Source organism: Ambystoma mexicanum, chromosome 2q (assembly GCF_040938575.1).
Source record: "Ambystoma mexicanum isolate Mex_15411 chromosome 2q, UKY_AmexF1_1, whole genome shotgun sequence".
Lineage (NCBI taxonomy): Eukaryota > Metazoa > Chordata > Amphibia > Caudata > Ambystomatidae > Ambystoma > Ambystoma mexicanum.
The window spans coordinates 190,856,149-190,873,863 of record NC_090924.1 but is presented as its reverse complement, the minus strand read 5'-3'; the positions used below and the strand labels follow the sequence as shown (position 1 = coordinate 190,873,863).

Sequence of the window (17,715 nt, the reverse complement as noted above, 5' to 3'; positions counted from 1 at the left end):
GTGTGTGCGTGTGTGTATGTTTTTGTGATATATGTGCTGTGCAAGAGTGATGCACACGTGTTTGATGGTGGTGGCTGCATTATGGAGTTATTTATAGAGACAATGCTAGCTCATTTTGTTTGTGCAACATCATCCGAAGTGCTACAGTGGGAATTGTGGCATAGATTGTGCCTGTGTCTTTAGGAAGTGATTTACAGTGACCATTACTGACATAGGTTGTGGCCACAACTTCATGAAAGTTATTCATAGCAACCATACAGTCATAGATTGTGGGCACAGATTCATGAAAGTGATTTACAATGAACACACTGGCATATATTGGGAACACAGTTTCATGGATATGATTTAATGTGATGATAGCGGCATAGATTGTGTCTGCAGCTTCATGAAGGTGATTTGCAGTCACCATACTGGCATAGATTGTGGCAAAAAAATCAAAGTGATTTACACTGGGAATGCTAGCATATATTAAATTAAAAATGTGCAACTTCATGAAATAATTTACAGTGGCAATGCTGTCACATCATGGGCACATTTGCATTAAAGTGACTTACTATGGCAATGCTAGTATCTGTTATGGGCCCAGGTGTCAAAATGTTGTCCAATGCTCACATGTACTGTTGGTGACATGGCATCTACTGAATCTTTTCATGTTTTGCCCTAGACAACCCATTGAACATTGTATGGCTTTTCACCCAATTTGCTCACCAATTGTGATAGAAATCACCATTTTAACAGATTATTTTAAAAGGTTCCTTACAATGAGGGGCCCCCTCACCAAAACCCATTCACACTACTCGCTATACTGTCAGGGTTCCATTGGATGTCTCTTCGTCCGATCATAAAGTGGTCCTGCATAAGAACAAACATTTCAGAATTGACAATAGAGTGAACAGTTTTCACTCTAAAGCGGGACGCTCTTTATCTCCTCGGAATCATGGTTCGTCTTTTTACTGGCTCCATTTCAGGAAACGCTCTGGGTTGCCTTGGAGACGCTGGCGCCCCTTGCATTCACGTAGGCTTTCAGGCCTACGACGCCGCGTTTTGCGTGCTGTCAGCTGACCGGTATTTAAGCCCTGCCTCTGCGCACGGCTGCGCTTCTGAATTTGTAATAACTTCTTAAACTACGCATCTTGTTGCCTTGTCTTCTGGCTCCTTGAATCTCTGGTTTTCTGTGTGACTTTCCTGCCTTGTTCTTGTTATTGCCTTCGTCTTACCTGCTCATTGCTAGACCCAGAACGGCCACGGACGGCATTCGCCTCATCCCACAAGTCTTACCTTCTCATTGCTAGACCCGGTACGGCCACGGACTGCATTCGCCTCAAAACACAAGTCTTACCTGCTCATTGCTAGACACGGAACGGCCACGGACTGCATTCGCCTCATCCCTCAAGTCTTACCTGCTCATTGCTAGACCTGGAACGGCCACGAACTGCATTCGCCTCATCCCAAAAGTCTTACCTGCTCATTGCTAGACCCGAAACGGCACGGACTGCATTCGCCTCATTCCTCACGTCTTACCCGATTATTGCATACCTCGGAACATTCACGGACTGCCTGGTCTTCTTCTTCACATCTTACCTGTTTGCCAAGACCTCAGTCATTTGGATTGTGTCATCTACAATAATTGCTACGTCTTCACTTTTTCCCGCCCAAAGACTTTAAGGAACAGAAAGAACTGTCGCGCATCAGCGCAAGGATCAAAGGACATTAGCGCAACGGCGCAAGGATCAGTAGACTCTTTAGGTGTCCTTGTGCCGGCGGGAATAGGAAACAGGACATCGTGTTTCCAGGACTACCACTTCATTCCTCAAAATACTTCTGCTGTTATTATCTCGACCACTCAATTGGTAAGCACATGCAGTTTGGTTCTTTCTTTTTTCTTACTCTAATATCCTCCTGGTAATTGTTGCCTTTCTTGTTTTAGGATACTCACCAATCTAGCTTGGAACTATTCAGTCCCATTCTGATTTTCTTGCTTGTGAGTATTGAGTCTGCACCTTGTTTTGAGATAACAGTGTTTAAGCAAAGTGTTAATACTTGGTTACCTTTTTCTTGCAGCCAGCTGTCTGAGTACCAGGGTGTACAAATATTTTCGACAGTCTGCACCTCAAGTTGTCCTTTTGTACTCTTGTGGGGTACATTGTGAGAAAGACTCAATTGCATCACAACGTGTCAAGCCATCACTACTGGATTTAGGCCTTGGGCCCTAACATATTCAGAAGCCTTTAAAAATGGAAGAAGCCGCTGACCATTTAGCGGCTTTATCCAAAGTGGGGGCTGACCTCAGAGCTGATATGACAGCAGCACATGATTCTACTCAACGTCGTATCAATGAGTTACATGCTGGCTTGCAGTCAGGAGCCGGCGCACCTAGTCCTGGAGCAGATTCCGTTTCAGGAAAGGCTCAAACGAGAATTGATTCAAGTCCTGTCTACATGGCAGCACAGTTTCTGCTGGCTCCTCCAGAAAGGTTCTTAGGGGATCCTAAGACCTTTCGAGCATTCATTAATCAGTGCTGTTTGCATTTCCCTTGTAGGCCTGCCTCCATTCCGGATGCTGCTACAAAGGCGGCTTTTGTTTTGTCTAACCTTGGGGGTACTGCTGCAGTATGGGCCAATCCCCTGCTGGAACAGAGTAGCCCGCTTCTGTATGATTGTGAAGCACTGATTACGGCTATGACCCGTGTTTTCGATACCAGATATAAATCACAGGCAACAGACCTGGAATTGCTTTCTTTACAACAAAAAGACAAACCGTTTTTGGAGTAACTGGCAAAATGTAACCAACTAGTTGCAGAAACTGATTGGCCAGATGAAAAGAAAGCTGCCTTGTTGTATAAAGGTCTTTCGGAGAGTTTGAAGGATGTTCTAACAACGGTACTGGTGGTGCCTAGTGGTTTCCCAGAACTGGTTGACCTAGTGTTGCAGATTGATGCCCGCAAGGCAGAACGAAAGGGTGAACAAAGAGCCACCCTTGTCTTCTACATCAGAGACAACCTGGTCTGTTGAACCCATGCTTGATTCAGGAGCAACTGGTAATTATGTAGATGCACAATTCGTACATGATCATTCCATACCATTGATTTCCAAGAAAACACCAGAGTTAGTTAATGCAGTGGACGGCACATCACTGATTTCTGGTTTGGTGACGGAACAAACCATTGACCTTGTGTTATCCATAGGTGCCAATCATTCAGAGATCATCCATTTTGATGTTATTTCAGCTCCACAACTCAAGCTGATTCTAGGTCTGCCATGGTTAACTAAACACAATCCTACCATCGATTGGATATCTTGTTCAGTTGAATTTACTTCGGACCATTGGTTTTCAGAGGTTTTGTCATGTATCCAAGGTGGAATCAGGAAATCCTAGTTCCTTGCTCCTGGATACAACAGGTACGATTGGGGCGATCACTACAGAGCTCCTTCCTAAAGAATACGATTCTTTTAGGGACGTTTTTGATAAAAAGGCGGCAGAAAAGCTACCTCTGCATCGTCCTTATGATTGCCCGATTGAACTACTGGCGGAGGCCCGTATTCCTTCTGGAAGGATCTATTCACTTACGCAAAAGGAGGATGTAATGCTAAAAGAATATTTAGATCAAGCTTACAACACATTCTGCCGTTGTAAAGTCCTTCCTTTCTGACTTCATTTGTACTACCTACTCTGCTGGTACTCCTTCAGCTCTCCTTGTATGTTCTCAAATTGTAGTCGTGTCTGTACTCACCCTTACCATCTGACTCCCACTTGTCTCCTTAACTACAGGACCTTTCACCTATCCTGAAAGTCAAACTTGGGTGTATCTTGCATTTAACTTGAAAGTCAAACTTGGGTGTAATTCCGCATTTAACTTGAAAGTCAAACTTTGGTGTAATTCTGCATTTAACCTGAAAGTCAAACTTTGGTGTAATTCTGCATTTAACTTGAAAGTCAAACTTGGGTGTATCTTGCATTTAACTTGAAAGTCAAACTTGGGTGTAATTCTGCATTCAACCTGAAAGTCAAACTTTGGTGTAATTCTGCATTTAACCTGAAAGTCAAACTTTGGTGTAATTCTGCATTTAACTTGAAAGTCAAACTTGGGTGTATCTTGAATTTAACTTGAAAGTCAAACTTGGGTGTAATTCCGCATTTAACTTGAAAGTCAAACTTTGGTGTAATTCTGCATTTAACCTGAAAGTCAAACTTGGGTGTAATTCCGCATTTAACTTGAAAGTCAAACTTTGGTGTAATTCTACATCTAACTTGAAATTCAATTTTGGGTGTAATTCCGCATTTAACTAGAAAGTCAAACTTGGGTGTAATTCTGCATTTACCTTTGCCCATTGATTGTAATCCTGCTAGCCCAGTGACTGTTCCATACTGCTGCACCTGCTTTCTGCTCCCCCTGCCTCCCCTCTTCATACTCATGGCGCTGTCTGTTTCTCCCATCTTTTCCAACTGCTTCTCTATCAACTATCCTTACCTTCTCGTTAAGTCTGGAAAGAAGAAGTTTAAAAAGGATATCTTTGCCTCCAACCCTGGTCTCCCTATCGCTGGTACCTATACCAGCGCCTCTTCCAGACAGACCCTCACCGACATCCTCTTTGTTGTTCCTTCGCCTGATCTATGGACCCCCCATATGATCTCTGTGCTCTGTCCTGTCTCCTCTCCCATAAATGGTGGCACTCGCTGGGAAATCCTCATGGCTTCTTTTGACTCCTCCAGAGTCATCCTTATCGTCTACCTAAATGGCACTGTCATGGTCCAAGGTCCCCAGGCAAATCTCCTCCTCTTCGATAGGCGTTTCCCTCGCCTCATAAACTTCCTTTCTTCTCCGGCTGTCCCCTCTTCTCACTCCTTGGCTACCTTGCCCACTCTTCCCTCCTCTGCCCATCTTCTGGCTACCTCCACAACTCCGCAGGGCGTACCCCTGATTTGTACCCCTCCCCGGAAGGTCTTTAAGGCTGGCAACCTTCTTCATCTTGCCACTCTCAACTCTCGCTCTGCTGTCAAACACTCCTCTGACATCTGCCACCTCCTTGAAGAACTTGACCTTGACGTTCTTGGTCTTACAGAGACATGGTTCACGGCCAGCTCTGTCACAAGCTTTGACACTCTCCTCCCTGATGGCTACAAGATCCTCCCCGCACCCAGATCCACTCACCCTGGAGGGGTGTAGCCTTGATCTTTCTTGAGTGGATTCCTGCCACTATAATTCCCTCTCAGATCTACTCCTCTTTCGAATGCCTCGTCTGCAGGCTCTCAATCTCTCCTAGCCACTCTCTTACTGTTGCCACTCTTTACTGGCCCCCTGGTCAAATCACCTCGTTTCTCTCTGAGTGGGCTAACCTCTCCTCCTCTCTCCTGGCCTCAACCACTCAACTCCTCCTCCTTGGTGACCTCAACATTCACCTTGATTCTCCCTGTCCCTCAACATTGCTCTTTCGCGACCTCTGTGATTCCCTCTCCCTCTCTATCCTCCCCTCTGGCCCAACGCAATCTGAAGGGCACACACTTGATGTCTTGATCTCCTCTAGCCTCCCCCTATCTATCCCTCTCTCCACTCCCCTCTCCTGGAGTGACCACTACCTCCTCTCCTCTCATCTCTCTCTCGCCCCAAGCCAACCCTACCCCAACATTGCCACCTACCTTCCTGGACATCAGGCCCATGAAGCGTGTGTCAGTCGAGGCTTTTGCTTCCACCTTCTCCCCACCCCCTCTTCCTCTGGCTGACTCACACCCTGACACAGCCCTGTCTTCTCTCTATTCTTCTATTTCTGATACTTTTGATGTTCTTGCCCCTGTCATGAGGATCCGCCTGAAGTCCAAAGCCAAGTGCAATTCCTGGTATGACTCTGACCTAGCTACACTTAAACGTAGGTGTAGAGCGGCGAGAAAATGGAGAGATTCCTGCTCATCCTCTGACAAACTGGCCTGTCGCCTTGTCCAAAGGCAATACCGTCTCTCTGTCCGTACCAAGAAGAGAGTCCACATTCAAGTCCGTGTCTCTGCGGCATCTAACAGCTCGGCTGAACTCTTTAAAATTTGCAAGGAGCTGGCCAACCCTGCTGCAGGCTCTACCCCTCCCCTTGCCTCTCAGGCTCTTTGCAATTCCCTGGCCTCACACTTTATCTCAAAAACTCAGGACATCCTGTCCACACTCTCCTCCACCCCCTCTCCTCTCCCCTCTCCGTCGGTACTCACTGACCCTCCTCCTGCCACCCCCATCCTCCTTCTCTTCCTTTCCTCTCTTCTCCCCTGATGAGGTCGCTAGACAAGTCCGATCTATGAAAGCCTCATCAAAACAGGTTCATCCCTGTTCCTCTAAAACTCTCAAGGATCACATTGATACCCTCGCTCCGGCCCTTGCCGACTTCTGCAACCACTCCTTTGCCTCAGGATCCTTCCCCTCCCCTCTTAAGCACTCCCTTGTGCATCCTCTCCTCAAGAAACCCACAGCGGATCCCTCTTGTCCAGCCAACTATCAGCCAATTTCCATTACCCCCTTCTTAGGCAAACTCCTTGAAAAGCTGGCCATCTCTCAGCTAAACCTTCATTCTGATTCTGTTGGCTGTCTCCATGACCATCAGTCTGGCTTCAGATCTGGCAGAAGCACGGAAACTGCGCTCCTGAACATCCGTGAAGATCTGCTTTCCAACCTTGACTCTAGCATTCCCTCTGTTCTCATCCTACTTGATCTCTCCTCTGCCTTCGACATGGTCAACCGTACCATCCTGCTCAACCGTCTCCGGGATAACTTGGGCATCACCGATCAGGCCCTGGCCTGGCTGACCTCTTTCCTCTCTGATCGACCCTCCCAGGTCCAACTTGGGTTCTTCCTATCATCTGTCTTCCTCTCCACCTGTGGTGTTCCCCAGGGGTCTAACTTCTCGCCCTGGCTTTTCAACCAATACCTGGCAACTCTCGCCCGCAGTATTGCCATTTTCTGCTCAAACTTCCAGTGCTACGCAGACAACACTCAACACATTTTCAGGCTGCCCTCGGCCACTTCCTCCACCTCTCTCATCACTGATTGCCTAACTGCCATCCAAGATTGGTGTGCCGCCAACGATCTTTGTCTTAATGCCAGCAAGACAGAGATCCTCCTCATTGGCACACCATCACCTTCCTTTCCCCTCACTCTCTGGCCAGCCTCCCTTGGCCCTCCTCCTATCCCCACCTGCGAGGCCAAGAACCTTGGTGTCACCTTTGATTCCACACTCTCCTTCTCCGCCCACATCGCTGATGTATCAAAAAAGTCAAACCTCCTACTGCACCTCCTCAGAGGTATTCTTCCTTTCCTCTCATTCCCCCAGAAGCTCACTGTCTCCCAAGCTCTGGTTCTCTCTAAATTGGACTATTGCAACATCCTCTTTCTTAATCTACCTGCCTCTACTCTCCGCCCTTTACAACTTATCCAGAACAGGATTGCGAGACTTGTCCTTGGCCTGAAGCCCTGTGATCGTATCTCTCTAGCTCTGAAATCTCTCCATTGGTTCCCAATGGATGCAAGGATTAAATTCAAAACCCTCTGCATTGTCCACAAGGCTTTCTGGGGCCTGGGTCCAACATACCTTCAGCTATCCCTCCGCAAATACCTCCCATCTCGAGCACTCTGCTCCTCTACCTCTAACTCCCTCAGGGTCAGTCGTTTCTCAAAGAAACGAGCTGGGGGTAGATCTCTGTCTTCGGCTGGGGCCTCCCCCTGGAACAGCCTCCCTGCCACTCTAAAACTTGAGGAGAACCATCTCCGGTTCCGGAAGCACTTCAAAACCTTCCTCTTTGCTTCTGCCTTCTCCTTCCCTCTCCCCTGTTGATTCCACTCTCCCTCGGCACCATGCACCAGGCCACCCTCTGTCCTCTTGGCCCAAGTACCTGCTCATCTTGCCACCCTCACGCACTGGGATCTGTATCTGTACCCATACAGCCCTCCCCTTCTCTTCCTGCACTTTCAGACCTACACGGCCTGCTGCCATAAACCCAGCACTTGCCACTTGCTGGCTGCACTCCCATTGTTTGTTGCCTTTTATTTATTATTTTAGTATTATTTTAGTTTTTTCCTTCTCGCTCCGCACTCTCCTTATGTTCCCCCTCCCATGCACTTCTCCCCCTTCTCCCTCCACCCTGCACTTGCACGTTCTCAATGTCACTGGGCCTAGTAAGATCGTTGTTTTTGTTCTCCCCTGTTCCCTTTCCCTTGCCTTGTCGCGCTCTGAAACACCTGTGTATGAGCGCGATAGAAATAAAATATCATATCATATCAAGCACTCAGGACGGGATTCATCCGTCCCTCTAGGTCTCCAGCAGCATCACCTCTTTTCTTCGTTCCCAAGAAAGAGGGAGACCTATGCCCCTGTATCGATTACAGAGAACTGAACGCAATCACAATCCGTAATCAGTATCCTATTCCACTGATATCAGTCCTGTTGGATCAACTGGGTTCTTCCAAGTTCTTTACCAAACTTGATTTAAGGGGAGCCTATAATCTGGTGAGGATCAGAGAAGGCGACGAATGTAAAATAGCCTTCAAGACAAAATACGGTCTTTTTGAATACTTGGTTATGCCATTCGGTCTATGTAATGCCCCAGCTACATTCCAGTATTTCATCAATGATGTGTTGAAGGATTTACTGGACCAGTTCATGGTTGTCTATCTTGATGATATTCTCATTTATTCCTCTACTTACAAGGAAGATGTCCAACACGTCTCCACTGTTTTACAGAGACTGCGTGAAAACAGTCTCTATGCCAAACCGGAGAAGTGTGTCTTTCATGCTGATCAGGTTGAATTCTTAGGATACAATATCACCAGTGAGGGTGTTAAGATGAGCAACATTAAGGTCAAAGCGATCTTGGACTGGCCTGACCTGAATAATGTAAAGTCCCTGCAGTCTTTTTTGGGGTTTGCAAATTTCTCCAGGCGGTTTGTACACTCCTTTTCTGTTATAGCAGCTCCCTTGACTGCACTAACCAGCTCCAAGTCTCGCTTTGTGTGGTCTGATCAAGCCCAAGAAGCTTTTGATACTCTCAAGTCCACGTTTACTTCAGTCCCTGTGCTACAGCATCCGGATCAAAAACCTCCATTTGTTGTTGAAGCTGATGCATCTGATTTGGCTGTGGGGGCTGTTCTGTCCCAGAGATGTGAGGATACTGGTCTCCTACATCCCGTGGCCTATCATTCTAGAAAACTTACCGTACAAGATGAATTATACTATCACGGAGCGTGAACTACTGGCAATACATGATGCATTCTTGGTGTGGAGGCACCATCTATTGGGTACTGTTTCACTGGTACAGGTCTTCACCGACCACCGTAATCTCCTTGCTCTTAAATCTGTACATTGTACCACCGCACGCCATGCACGTTGGCAGGAATTCTTCTCGATATATAACTTCCAGATCACCTACCGTCCTGGCAGTTTACATTCTAAGGCTGATTGAATGACGGTGGACAGACACCTCTCCAGGGAGGGAAGGTTTTACAGCCGTCGTTTGTCATCTGTTCTTGTACTGTTGATTCTTCTTTGAAGGGTTTGATTAAATCCTGGATGGCGACTAGTCCTCCTGAAATTCATGACCATGAGATGGAAGTCATCAATTCCATGCCATATGTACAAGGACGGTTATACCTTCCTACATCTGAAACCCGTGTTTTGGCTCTCCAGTGGTGTCATGATGCTTTAATGGCCGCACATCCGGGGAAACGCAAGACTCTTGAACTCTTAAAATGATGGGCGTTCTGGCCTACGATGTCTAAAGATGTTTCGGATTACATTAGGAATTGCTCTATTTGTGCTCAGTGCAAAGGGACGGTTTCCAAGCCAATGGGATTGATTCATCCTATGCCCATTCCGAAGAAACCTTGGCTAATGATCTCAATGGACTTTGTGGTAGAATTACCTCTTGTCGGAGGATGTGATACCATATGGGTGTTTGTTGATTATTTTTCTAAGATGGCCTTGTTTGTACCCTGCCAGGGCATACCCTCTGCTCTGGTCCTAGTGGAATTGTTCTTGCAGAAAGTTTTCAGTCGTTTTGGGCTACCAGAGATCATCATTACTGATCGTGGTTCACAATTTACCTTCCGTTTTTGGAGTCATCTAGTCACTGCTTTGGGGATAGATGCACGGTATTCCACGGCCTATCATCCTGAAACGGACGGGCAAACAGAAAGGGCGAATGCCACCATGGAACAATTCTTACGCTGTCTAGTTGCTCAGCATCATGAGTCATGGTTAAACCTATTGGGAGCAGCAGAATATGCGTACAATAATTCAGTCCATTCGTCTACTGGTATCACTCCGTTCTTTGCCCTGTACGGCCTACATCCTAGGTCGTTTCCGGAGGATGTGATTCCTACTACGAGCAATCCGGCAGCCCAGGGTTGCATTTGTGACTTCATCTCTTTGAGGAAAACGGTCTCAGACCACTTGGAGGCCGCTCAACGGCAAGCTAAGCTTTATGCTGATAAGCACCGGACCCCTGCTCCCGATTATCAAGCCGGAATGCTGGTCTGGTTAGCCTCTAAGAACCTCCATTTGCCTGGTCGCAGATGTCTGATTCCTCGTTTTGTGGGTCCCTTTCCTATTAAAGAAGTACTCAATCCATTGGTGGTTCGTTTAGAGTTGCCTTCCCAATGGAAGATACATCCTGTCTTTCATGTTTCTCTTTTGAAGCCGTGCCCTGCAGGTACCCGCCTCCCTTCTCGCCCTGCACCTGTGATGGTCGAGGGGGTGGAGGAGTATGAAGTTAAAGCTATCCTGGATATGAGTAAGATACGTGGGATTCGTCATTTCCTTTTTGATTGGGAAGGTTACGGTCCGGAAGAGCGTACATGGGAACCTGAGTCGAACATACATGCCCCTCTCCTCGTGTCCAGGTTCTTGGCCACTCACTCCGGGGATGCATCTTTGGGGGAGGAAACTGTCAGGGTTCCATTGGATGTCTCTTCGTCCGATCATAAAGTGGACCTGCATAAGATAACATTCCAGAATCCACAATAGAGTGAACAGTTTTCACTCTAAAGCGGGACGCACTTTACCTCCTCGGAATAATGGTTAGTCTTTTTACTCACTCCATTTCAGGAAACGCTATGGGTTGCCTTGGAGACGCTGGCACCCCTTGCATTCATGTAGGCTTTCAGGCCTACGACGCCACGTTATGCGTGCGGTCAGCTGACCAGTATTTAAGCCCCGCCTCCACGCACGGCGGTGCTTCTGAATTTGTAATAACTTCTTAAGCTACGCATCTTGTTACCTTGTCTTCTGGCTCCTTGAATCCCTGGTTTTCTGTTTGACTTTCCTGCCTTCTTCTTGTCATTGCCTTCGTCTTACCCGCTCATTGCTAGACCCGGAACGGCCACGGACGGCATTCGCCTCATCCCATAAGTCTTACCTGCTCATTGCTAGACCCGGAACGGCCACGGACTGCATTCGCCTCATCCCACAAGTCTTACCTGCTCATTGCTAGACCCGGAATGGCCACAGACTGCATTCGCCTCATCCCTCAAGTTTTACCTGCTCATTGCTAGACCCGGAACGGCCACGGACTGCATTCGCCTCATCCCACAAGTCTTACCTGCTCATTGCTAGACCTGGAACGGCCACGACTGCATTCGCCTCATTCCTCACATTTTACCCGATTATTGCATACCTCGGAACATTCATGGACTGCCTGGTCTTCTTCTTCACGTCTTACCTGTTTGCCAAGACCTAAGTCATTTGGATTGTGTCATCTACAATAATTGCTACTTCTTCACTTCTTCCCGCCCAAAAACTTTAAGGAACAGAAAGAACTGTCGCGCATCGGCGCAAGGATCAAAAGACATTAGTGCAATGGCGCAAGGATCAATAGACTCTTTAGGCGTCCTTGTGCCGGCGGGAATAGGAAACAGGACATTGTGTTTCCAGGACTACCACTTAATTCCTCAAATTCTTCTGCTGTTACTATCTCGACCACTCAATTGGTAAGCACATACAGTTTGGTTCTTTCTTTTTTCTTACTCTAATATCCTCCTGGTAATTGTTGCCTTTCTTGTTTTAGGATACTCACCAATCTAGCTTGGAACTATTCAGTCCCATTCTGATTTTCTTGCTTGTGACTATCGAGTCTACACCTTGTTTTGAGATAACAGTGTTTAAGCAAAGTGTTAATACTTGGTTACCTTTTTCTTGCAGCCAGCTGTCTGAGTACCAGGGTGTACAAATATTTTCGGACAGTCTGCACCTCAAGCTGTCCTTTTGTACTCTTGAGGGGTACATTGTCAGAAAGACTCAATTGCATCACGACGTGTCAAGCCATCACTACTGGATTTAGGCCTTGGGCCATAACATTATACTAATGTCTCCCACTAAAAATATTCAGCTGCTGCCAATGACCTTGAATCATTACAATGACAGGGCCCCCTCAGGAGCTGCCGGATCTCCTTTCACCAAAAGCTGACTTTCCCAATGGGATGCATATAATTAATGTTACTGGCCACGCACAGTGGTTGCTGGAAAATGTGGGCATCAGAGGCCAGTTGCTGCACCTCCTGATTCTATTCTAGGTCGAAGATGTAAGGTTTGATAAAAACATGTGCACTAATCATCGAGTGAAGCATGAGATATGCACCTGTGGCCGCATGATCATCATAAGCATTTCACAGGCGTGGTGGGCCAGGCTTGCCTGGAGTCTGTGACAGCAGGCACCTCTGCAAGGATCTTAGGGAGACCCCACTGTGGGGTTCTCAGATGGGGGACTCATTTTGTATTACGCTACTGGGCACTGCATTTGTATACTAGCAGATTCTGTCAGCGTTTTATGTAAAGTACCATCAAATGTCCTTGCACTCTCATTTATTGCTTATGCCTTCATATGCCTTAGCACTTCGGGCACTTCCCAAGTACATCTGTTTTATGTGATGCGGAAGGACAAGGAAACAGTTGGAAAAAAGATGTAGATGACCTATCACTCACATCTTTCACCTCACTTACTCCCTTAACATACTATCCTCACTCACCACACTCACTATCCTCACTCAGCACACTCACTATCCTCACTCACCACACTTGCTATAGTCATGCTGCTCACATCACACGCTCACCTGCTCACTTCACTCAGGCCCTAATGAAAACACGTACTGCACCAACTTTAGCAAAGTGAAAAGGTCAATTTAATTGAACCGGTGCAACGAACATTGATCAAGACTCTATGTCCTAATTCATCATCTAATGGGCACTGTAGAGTATGCGTTGTGAGGACAATCACTGTACAGTAAAATGGATGAATAAATTGTGCAGGTAGTATTTTCAGATCTCAAAATTTGTTATTGTGTTTTCTAGGTTTCCTAATACATTGCAATTTCATTTTCTTCCCAGTTCTTCCCGTCTGTGCCAACCAGAAGAAAAGATGGCTCTGGGACTTCAGAAGACAGCAGAAGAAAATTAATACAATGTAAAACAAAACAACCTATCAAAAATGACCAAATACTGCGGATAAATTATCTTCTGTGTTGTAGTCTTAAAAAATGTGCTTGTAAGTTCAAATAATATTATCAATTCCCATACCTGCCCAATACCGACATGAGAATATAAGTGCTTTAATCTGTGGCATATTTCGACCACTACCAACAATACAAATTAGAAGTAGAATTCTAATCAGAATCGTAATAATAATTATGATTCTATTTATTAGAAATCGGTTCCATTATTGACAGTCACTCAGCCAGTAAGAATGCTTAGAATGCAGTCAAAAGATACCAGTATCTGCCTCATTCTATGCATTCTGACATCAGTAAAAGTCGGAAAATAAGCATTTTCTTCAACAAATTTGGACATTCTCCTGAAGACCAACAGCAGAACATTTCCAGACAAAAGGACAACAGGTAAATTACTTCACAGTTCATCTATTCATTCATGTCACGTATCCATAAGATCTTAAGAGAGGAACCCAGTGGCTCCCACCACCTTCGTACATATCTCCAACTGCCTGGGTTGGAATGCCAACGCCCTAGAATTCTCTCACGCATACATCATCATTCTCTCTTTCCAACATTTTTTCTGACTGCAAGAATTCCAGATTCTTGCATCCACCCATCCTCCATTAGAACCGGGGCAGGAGGAGCCAGCCAATCAGATGGCTAGGAACTCAGGCTTGAACCGCCTCTACAAGACCCGGTTCCAAGTCGCCTAATGGCCAGCTCTCCACGGCCATCTACCCCCCCCACCCTCCATAACTCGATTTGTTTTCCCCTCCCTAACCCCTACTTATCATTCGCTGCATCTGCTCCTTCCTCTCGGCCCCCGCTGGCGGCCATGGAAAGGAAAGAGGGGCTCTGTACAGGGCCCAGTTTTCCCTTTCCATGGCAGCAATATTGGAACAGGATTTTTCTTCCTACAACGGGATGCTGCGCACATCCCATTGTAAGAAGGAAAACCCTTTGCACCCCGGGTTACCGATTTGGCAACTCAGGTGCTAGTAGCCATCATCCCCTGTTCCAGCCCCTGGAACGGGGGATAATGGCCCGGATCACTCGTTATCGGCCCGAGCGGAGGGCCGTTATCCACATTCCAGCCCCTGGAACGGAGGATGAACGCCACATTAAAGTACTTCCGAACAAATCACTTAAAACATGTGTAAGTCCAAGAGGCAAAAGGGCCTAAGACCTGCCACCTACCCTATGTTTACCCAACTATCATTATTGAACTATATACAGGAGATGGACTGTATGTTGGTCTTGAAATAATAATATTCTTAAATGAGAATCACTTTAGATTAAATGAACATATAAAAGAAAATGTTTAATGCACTTACAACTTGGGTTTGCTTATTTTAAGTCCCACAAAATGTGGCAGAGAAAGAAGCACTCTCACAGTGATAGATGCCACAATTTTCTCAGGATTACCGAACACTCAAGGTGACATTCTGGGATTGGATCTAATGCCTCCTTTTTTAGTAGCCAACAATTTTTGCTTTAGAGTACACCTTCTCACTCATGCACACATACTTTCCCAGGTTTTCAGACATTAACCATGTTTAGGTGCAAACCGTAGGCCGAGTTTCATTAGGGACATTTACAGACAATGCATCAAATCTGCTTCACTTCATTAGGTTAGAACGGACTTCCTTGCAACCACCAAAACAGTTTGCTCTCACCAATTAAACGAAGACATCACTAAATATTGAGAAAATGTCATTCTCAGTTGGACACATTCTGATGGTTGAAGATCATAATACGAAGGAACCTGCTGCGCGGTCAGCGTGCCCGCATGGTCAAGCTCTTTCCACCAATTCTGACAAGCCTCTGCACAAGGCACAGCTGGAACATACATTCACTGCATGCGTTTAGTCAAAGAAACTTTAACAAGTTTATGTGCCTTTGACAGCACGCATGCGGTTCCCATGTCCATCTCTGATGTGGGTGCATGCGCGCAGCGGAATTCTACATTGACGGCCACCACCGTAAAGATGGCAGCCAGCACTGAGATGGTGACTTTCAACGGATTGACATTGAATCATCGTGGCGCAGGAAAAACTGGCACAATCGGCTAAAATCATGGTGTTCTGCAGTGATTAGAATGGCGCTCTGGGTGGACTAACTCCTTTTGCACCGCGCTGTAACATAGAACAATAATCAGATAAAGAAAATAGTTGAAAAACATTTTTGCACTTTCCCACTGCATCGAAATATATTAAAATGCAGCTGTTTGAGAACACATTCATTGCGTGCATTAGTTAATGTCCAAGTTTTGAAAGGACTCATTTAATCGTTGAGGAGGTACATTTAAAAGTCAACAAAACGAAGGCGCATTCATTTATGGCAATGTTTGCCTACAGTATGTCTTGTAAGTACCTAGCAGGCTCAGATTCCAACAGCAAATGATAACAGCAACAACTAGGCACTTGGGATGCAAACCATGGAATGTACGTGTCCCTGTGTTTTAAACAAGATACCTCTCAATCCCTCTTCACGTAATAGTGATATAAGGGGTAGGTAAGCCCTTTGTCGAACATCTGGATTTAGGCATGACTACTGGTTTCTTTGAAAGTCAAATGCAAGTTTTCAGCTCTGAATTTCAATGCTTTTCATTGTGCTACTCCTACTCTGGAAGCAGCCCTTTTCTGAAAGGAAACCAGTTCAAAGGACTGCTGTACTCGAACTGGGTTGTTGGAGATTGAAATAGGAAATGCACGATTATGAATATTTGCTTGGAATGTTCCTAACCCAATGCAAGACTTTCGTCTCCTGTTCGTTCCTCCATTAAATGCATAGTATTCTGCATTAAAGTATATGGTTTTAACGTTTATGTTTTATGCACCAGTCTTTGAACAAGTACATCAGAAAACGATCGTTTCAAGTACTAGTTTCGACTCAACTGGGTATGCAACCACATTTCCAATGAATATATTGAAAATAAAACAAATTGCACGATTTTAATTAACAATACAGTCATTATTCCGCTACTTGGGTTTATTGCACAGTATGTTATTGTTTTAGGTATGAAGACACATGAGTGAATGAATGGAACTATTAACATGCTGCCTCTCCTGGAGTGGGTAACGGTTGGAGCTTGATAACTTGACGGTGGTATTGGTTGTCTTGCAGTATGCAAAAATAACGAAATGCTTTGCCTTCCGGTCCCATTTATAACAAGCATTGACAAAGCTTATCGTTTTTAACTTTTGGTTAGGCATCCTGAAATGCAAGTGTGGTTGCGCATGCACAGAGAGCGGGCGCGGGGACAGTGTTAGCATGTATGTGTGTAACCCTTTTTTGGTTTGGATTTTAATGCGAACAGAGTGTGATACTGCGCCTGCAAACGAGGAGTGGCAGCTGCTACATCTACGAGGGTGTGCTGCCTGAGACTCATAGGCGTGCACAGCTGGCTGAATATAAGGTGCCTCTAGCTGGGTGTTAAGGGACAGCACCACGAACAATTCAATGCATGAATACTCACAGTACTGCGGCACACAGTTTACCAGTAAACAAAGATATGATGTATTAACCTTTGTTGTATGCAACGACGGTGTACAGAAAAAGCAGCAATGCTGTACACTAAGAAAACGCTGCTAATTCCTTATTTCTCAGTCAAATTCACCTCACATACCGGATTTTTTTTCATGATCTGTATTTGTATTTATTTGAAGAACAGGGATCTCAATGCCGGACAGAAATTACTTAAAATAACACATTTACCGATGCTGGAGACATTCCACATTCTCAAGAAGGGTGCCTGTACAAAACTTGGACGATCACAACACGTGGTGATCCAGTTTATGCGGGTCCGGAAAAGTGGGACATATATCAGCGGTAAAAAAAGAGAAAAAAATAAATATAAGTAAACCAGTGATTTACAAAGGTAACGTTAGCATAAAGGGAAAAGGGGTTCAAACTAAATAGTAGTACTATGTAAATACCCAATATTACATTATTAAAGGTCACTCAAGGCATTGGCGGGGTCAGGTAGGAAGGACAGGGTACAGGCCAGGAGGTGCTCCTTCTTTAGCAAGTAAGGGAAGAGATTTGACTAGATCCACAGTTGTCCTGCCTCTGTTTGTGATGGGCTCTCTTAGCTTTATATGTCTGATGATGCAGCCGACCCTACGCACAGGGGGATGTTGGATGCACAGGAATCCTCTTCTAAGGCAGTGGCTAGACCTGGCTTTGATTTCACTAAAGATGTGCCTCCATCAATGTGATGTACTATTTCGTCTCAAATGATGTACACGGGCTCGAATTGCCCATGTAAG

General features: G+C 45.7%; 1 long non-coding RNA gene across 1 annotated transcript in view; it reads left to right on the top strand.

The window, feature by feature from the left end:
- LOC138569271 (uncharacterized) overlaps positions 1-16,409 on the top strand; it is a 42,803-nt gene extending 26,394 nt beyond the window's left edge. The window contains exon 3 of the long non-coding RNA XR_011303196.1: positions 13,344-16,409. This is a non-coding gene — a long non-coding RNA (uncharacterized lncRNA). The remainder of the gene's footprint in view (positions 1-13,343) is intronic.
- The last annotated feature ends 1,306 nt before the right edge of the window (positions 16,410-17,715 follow it).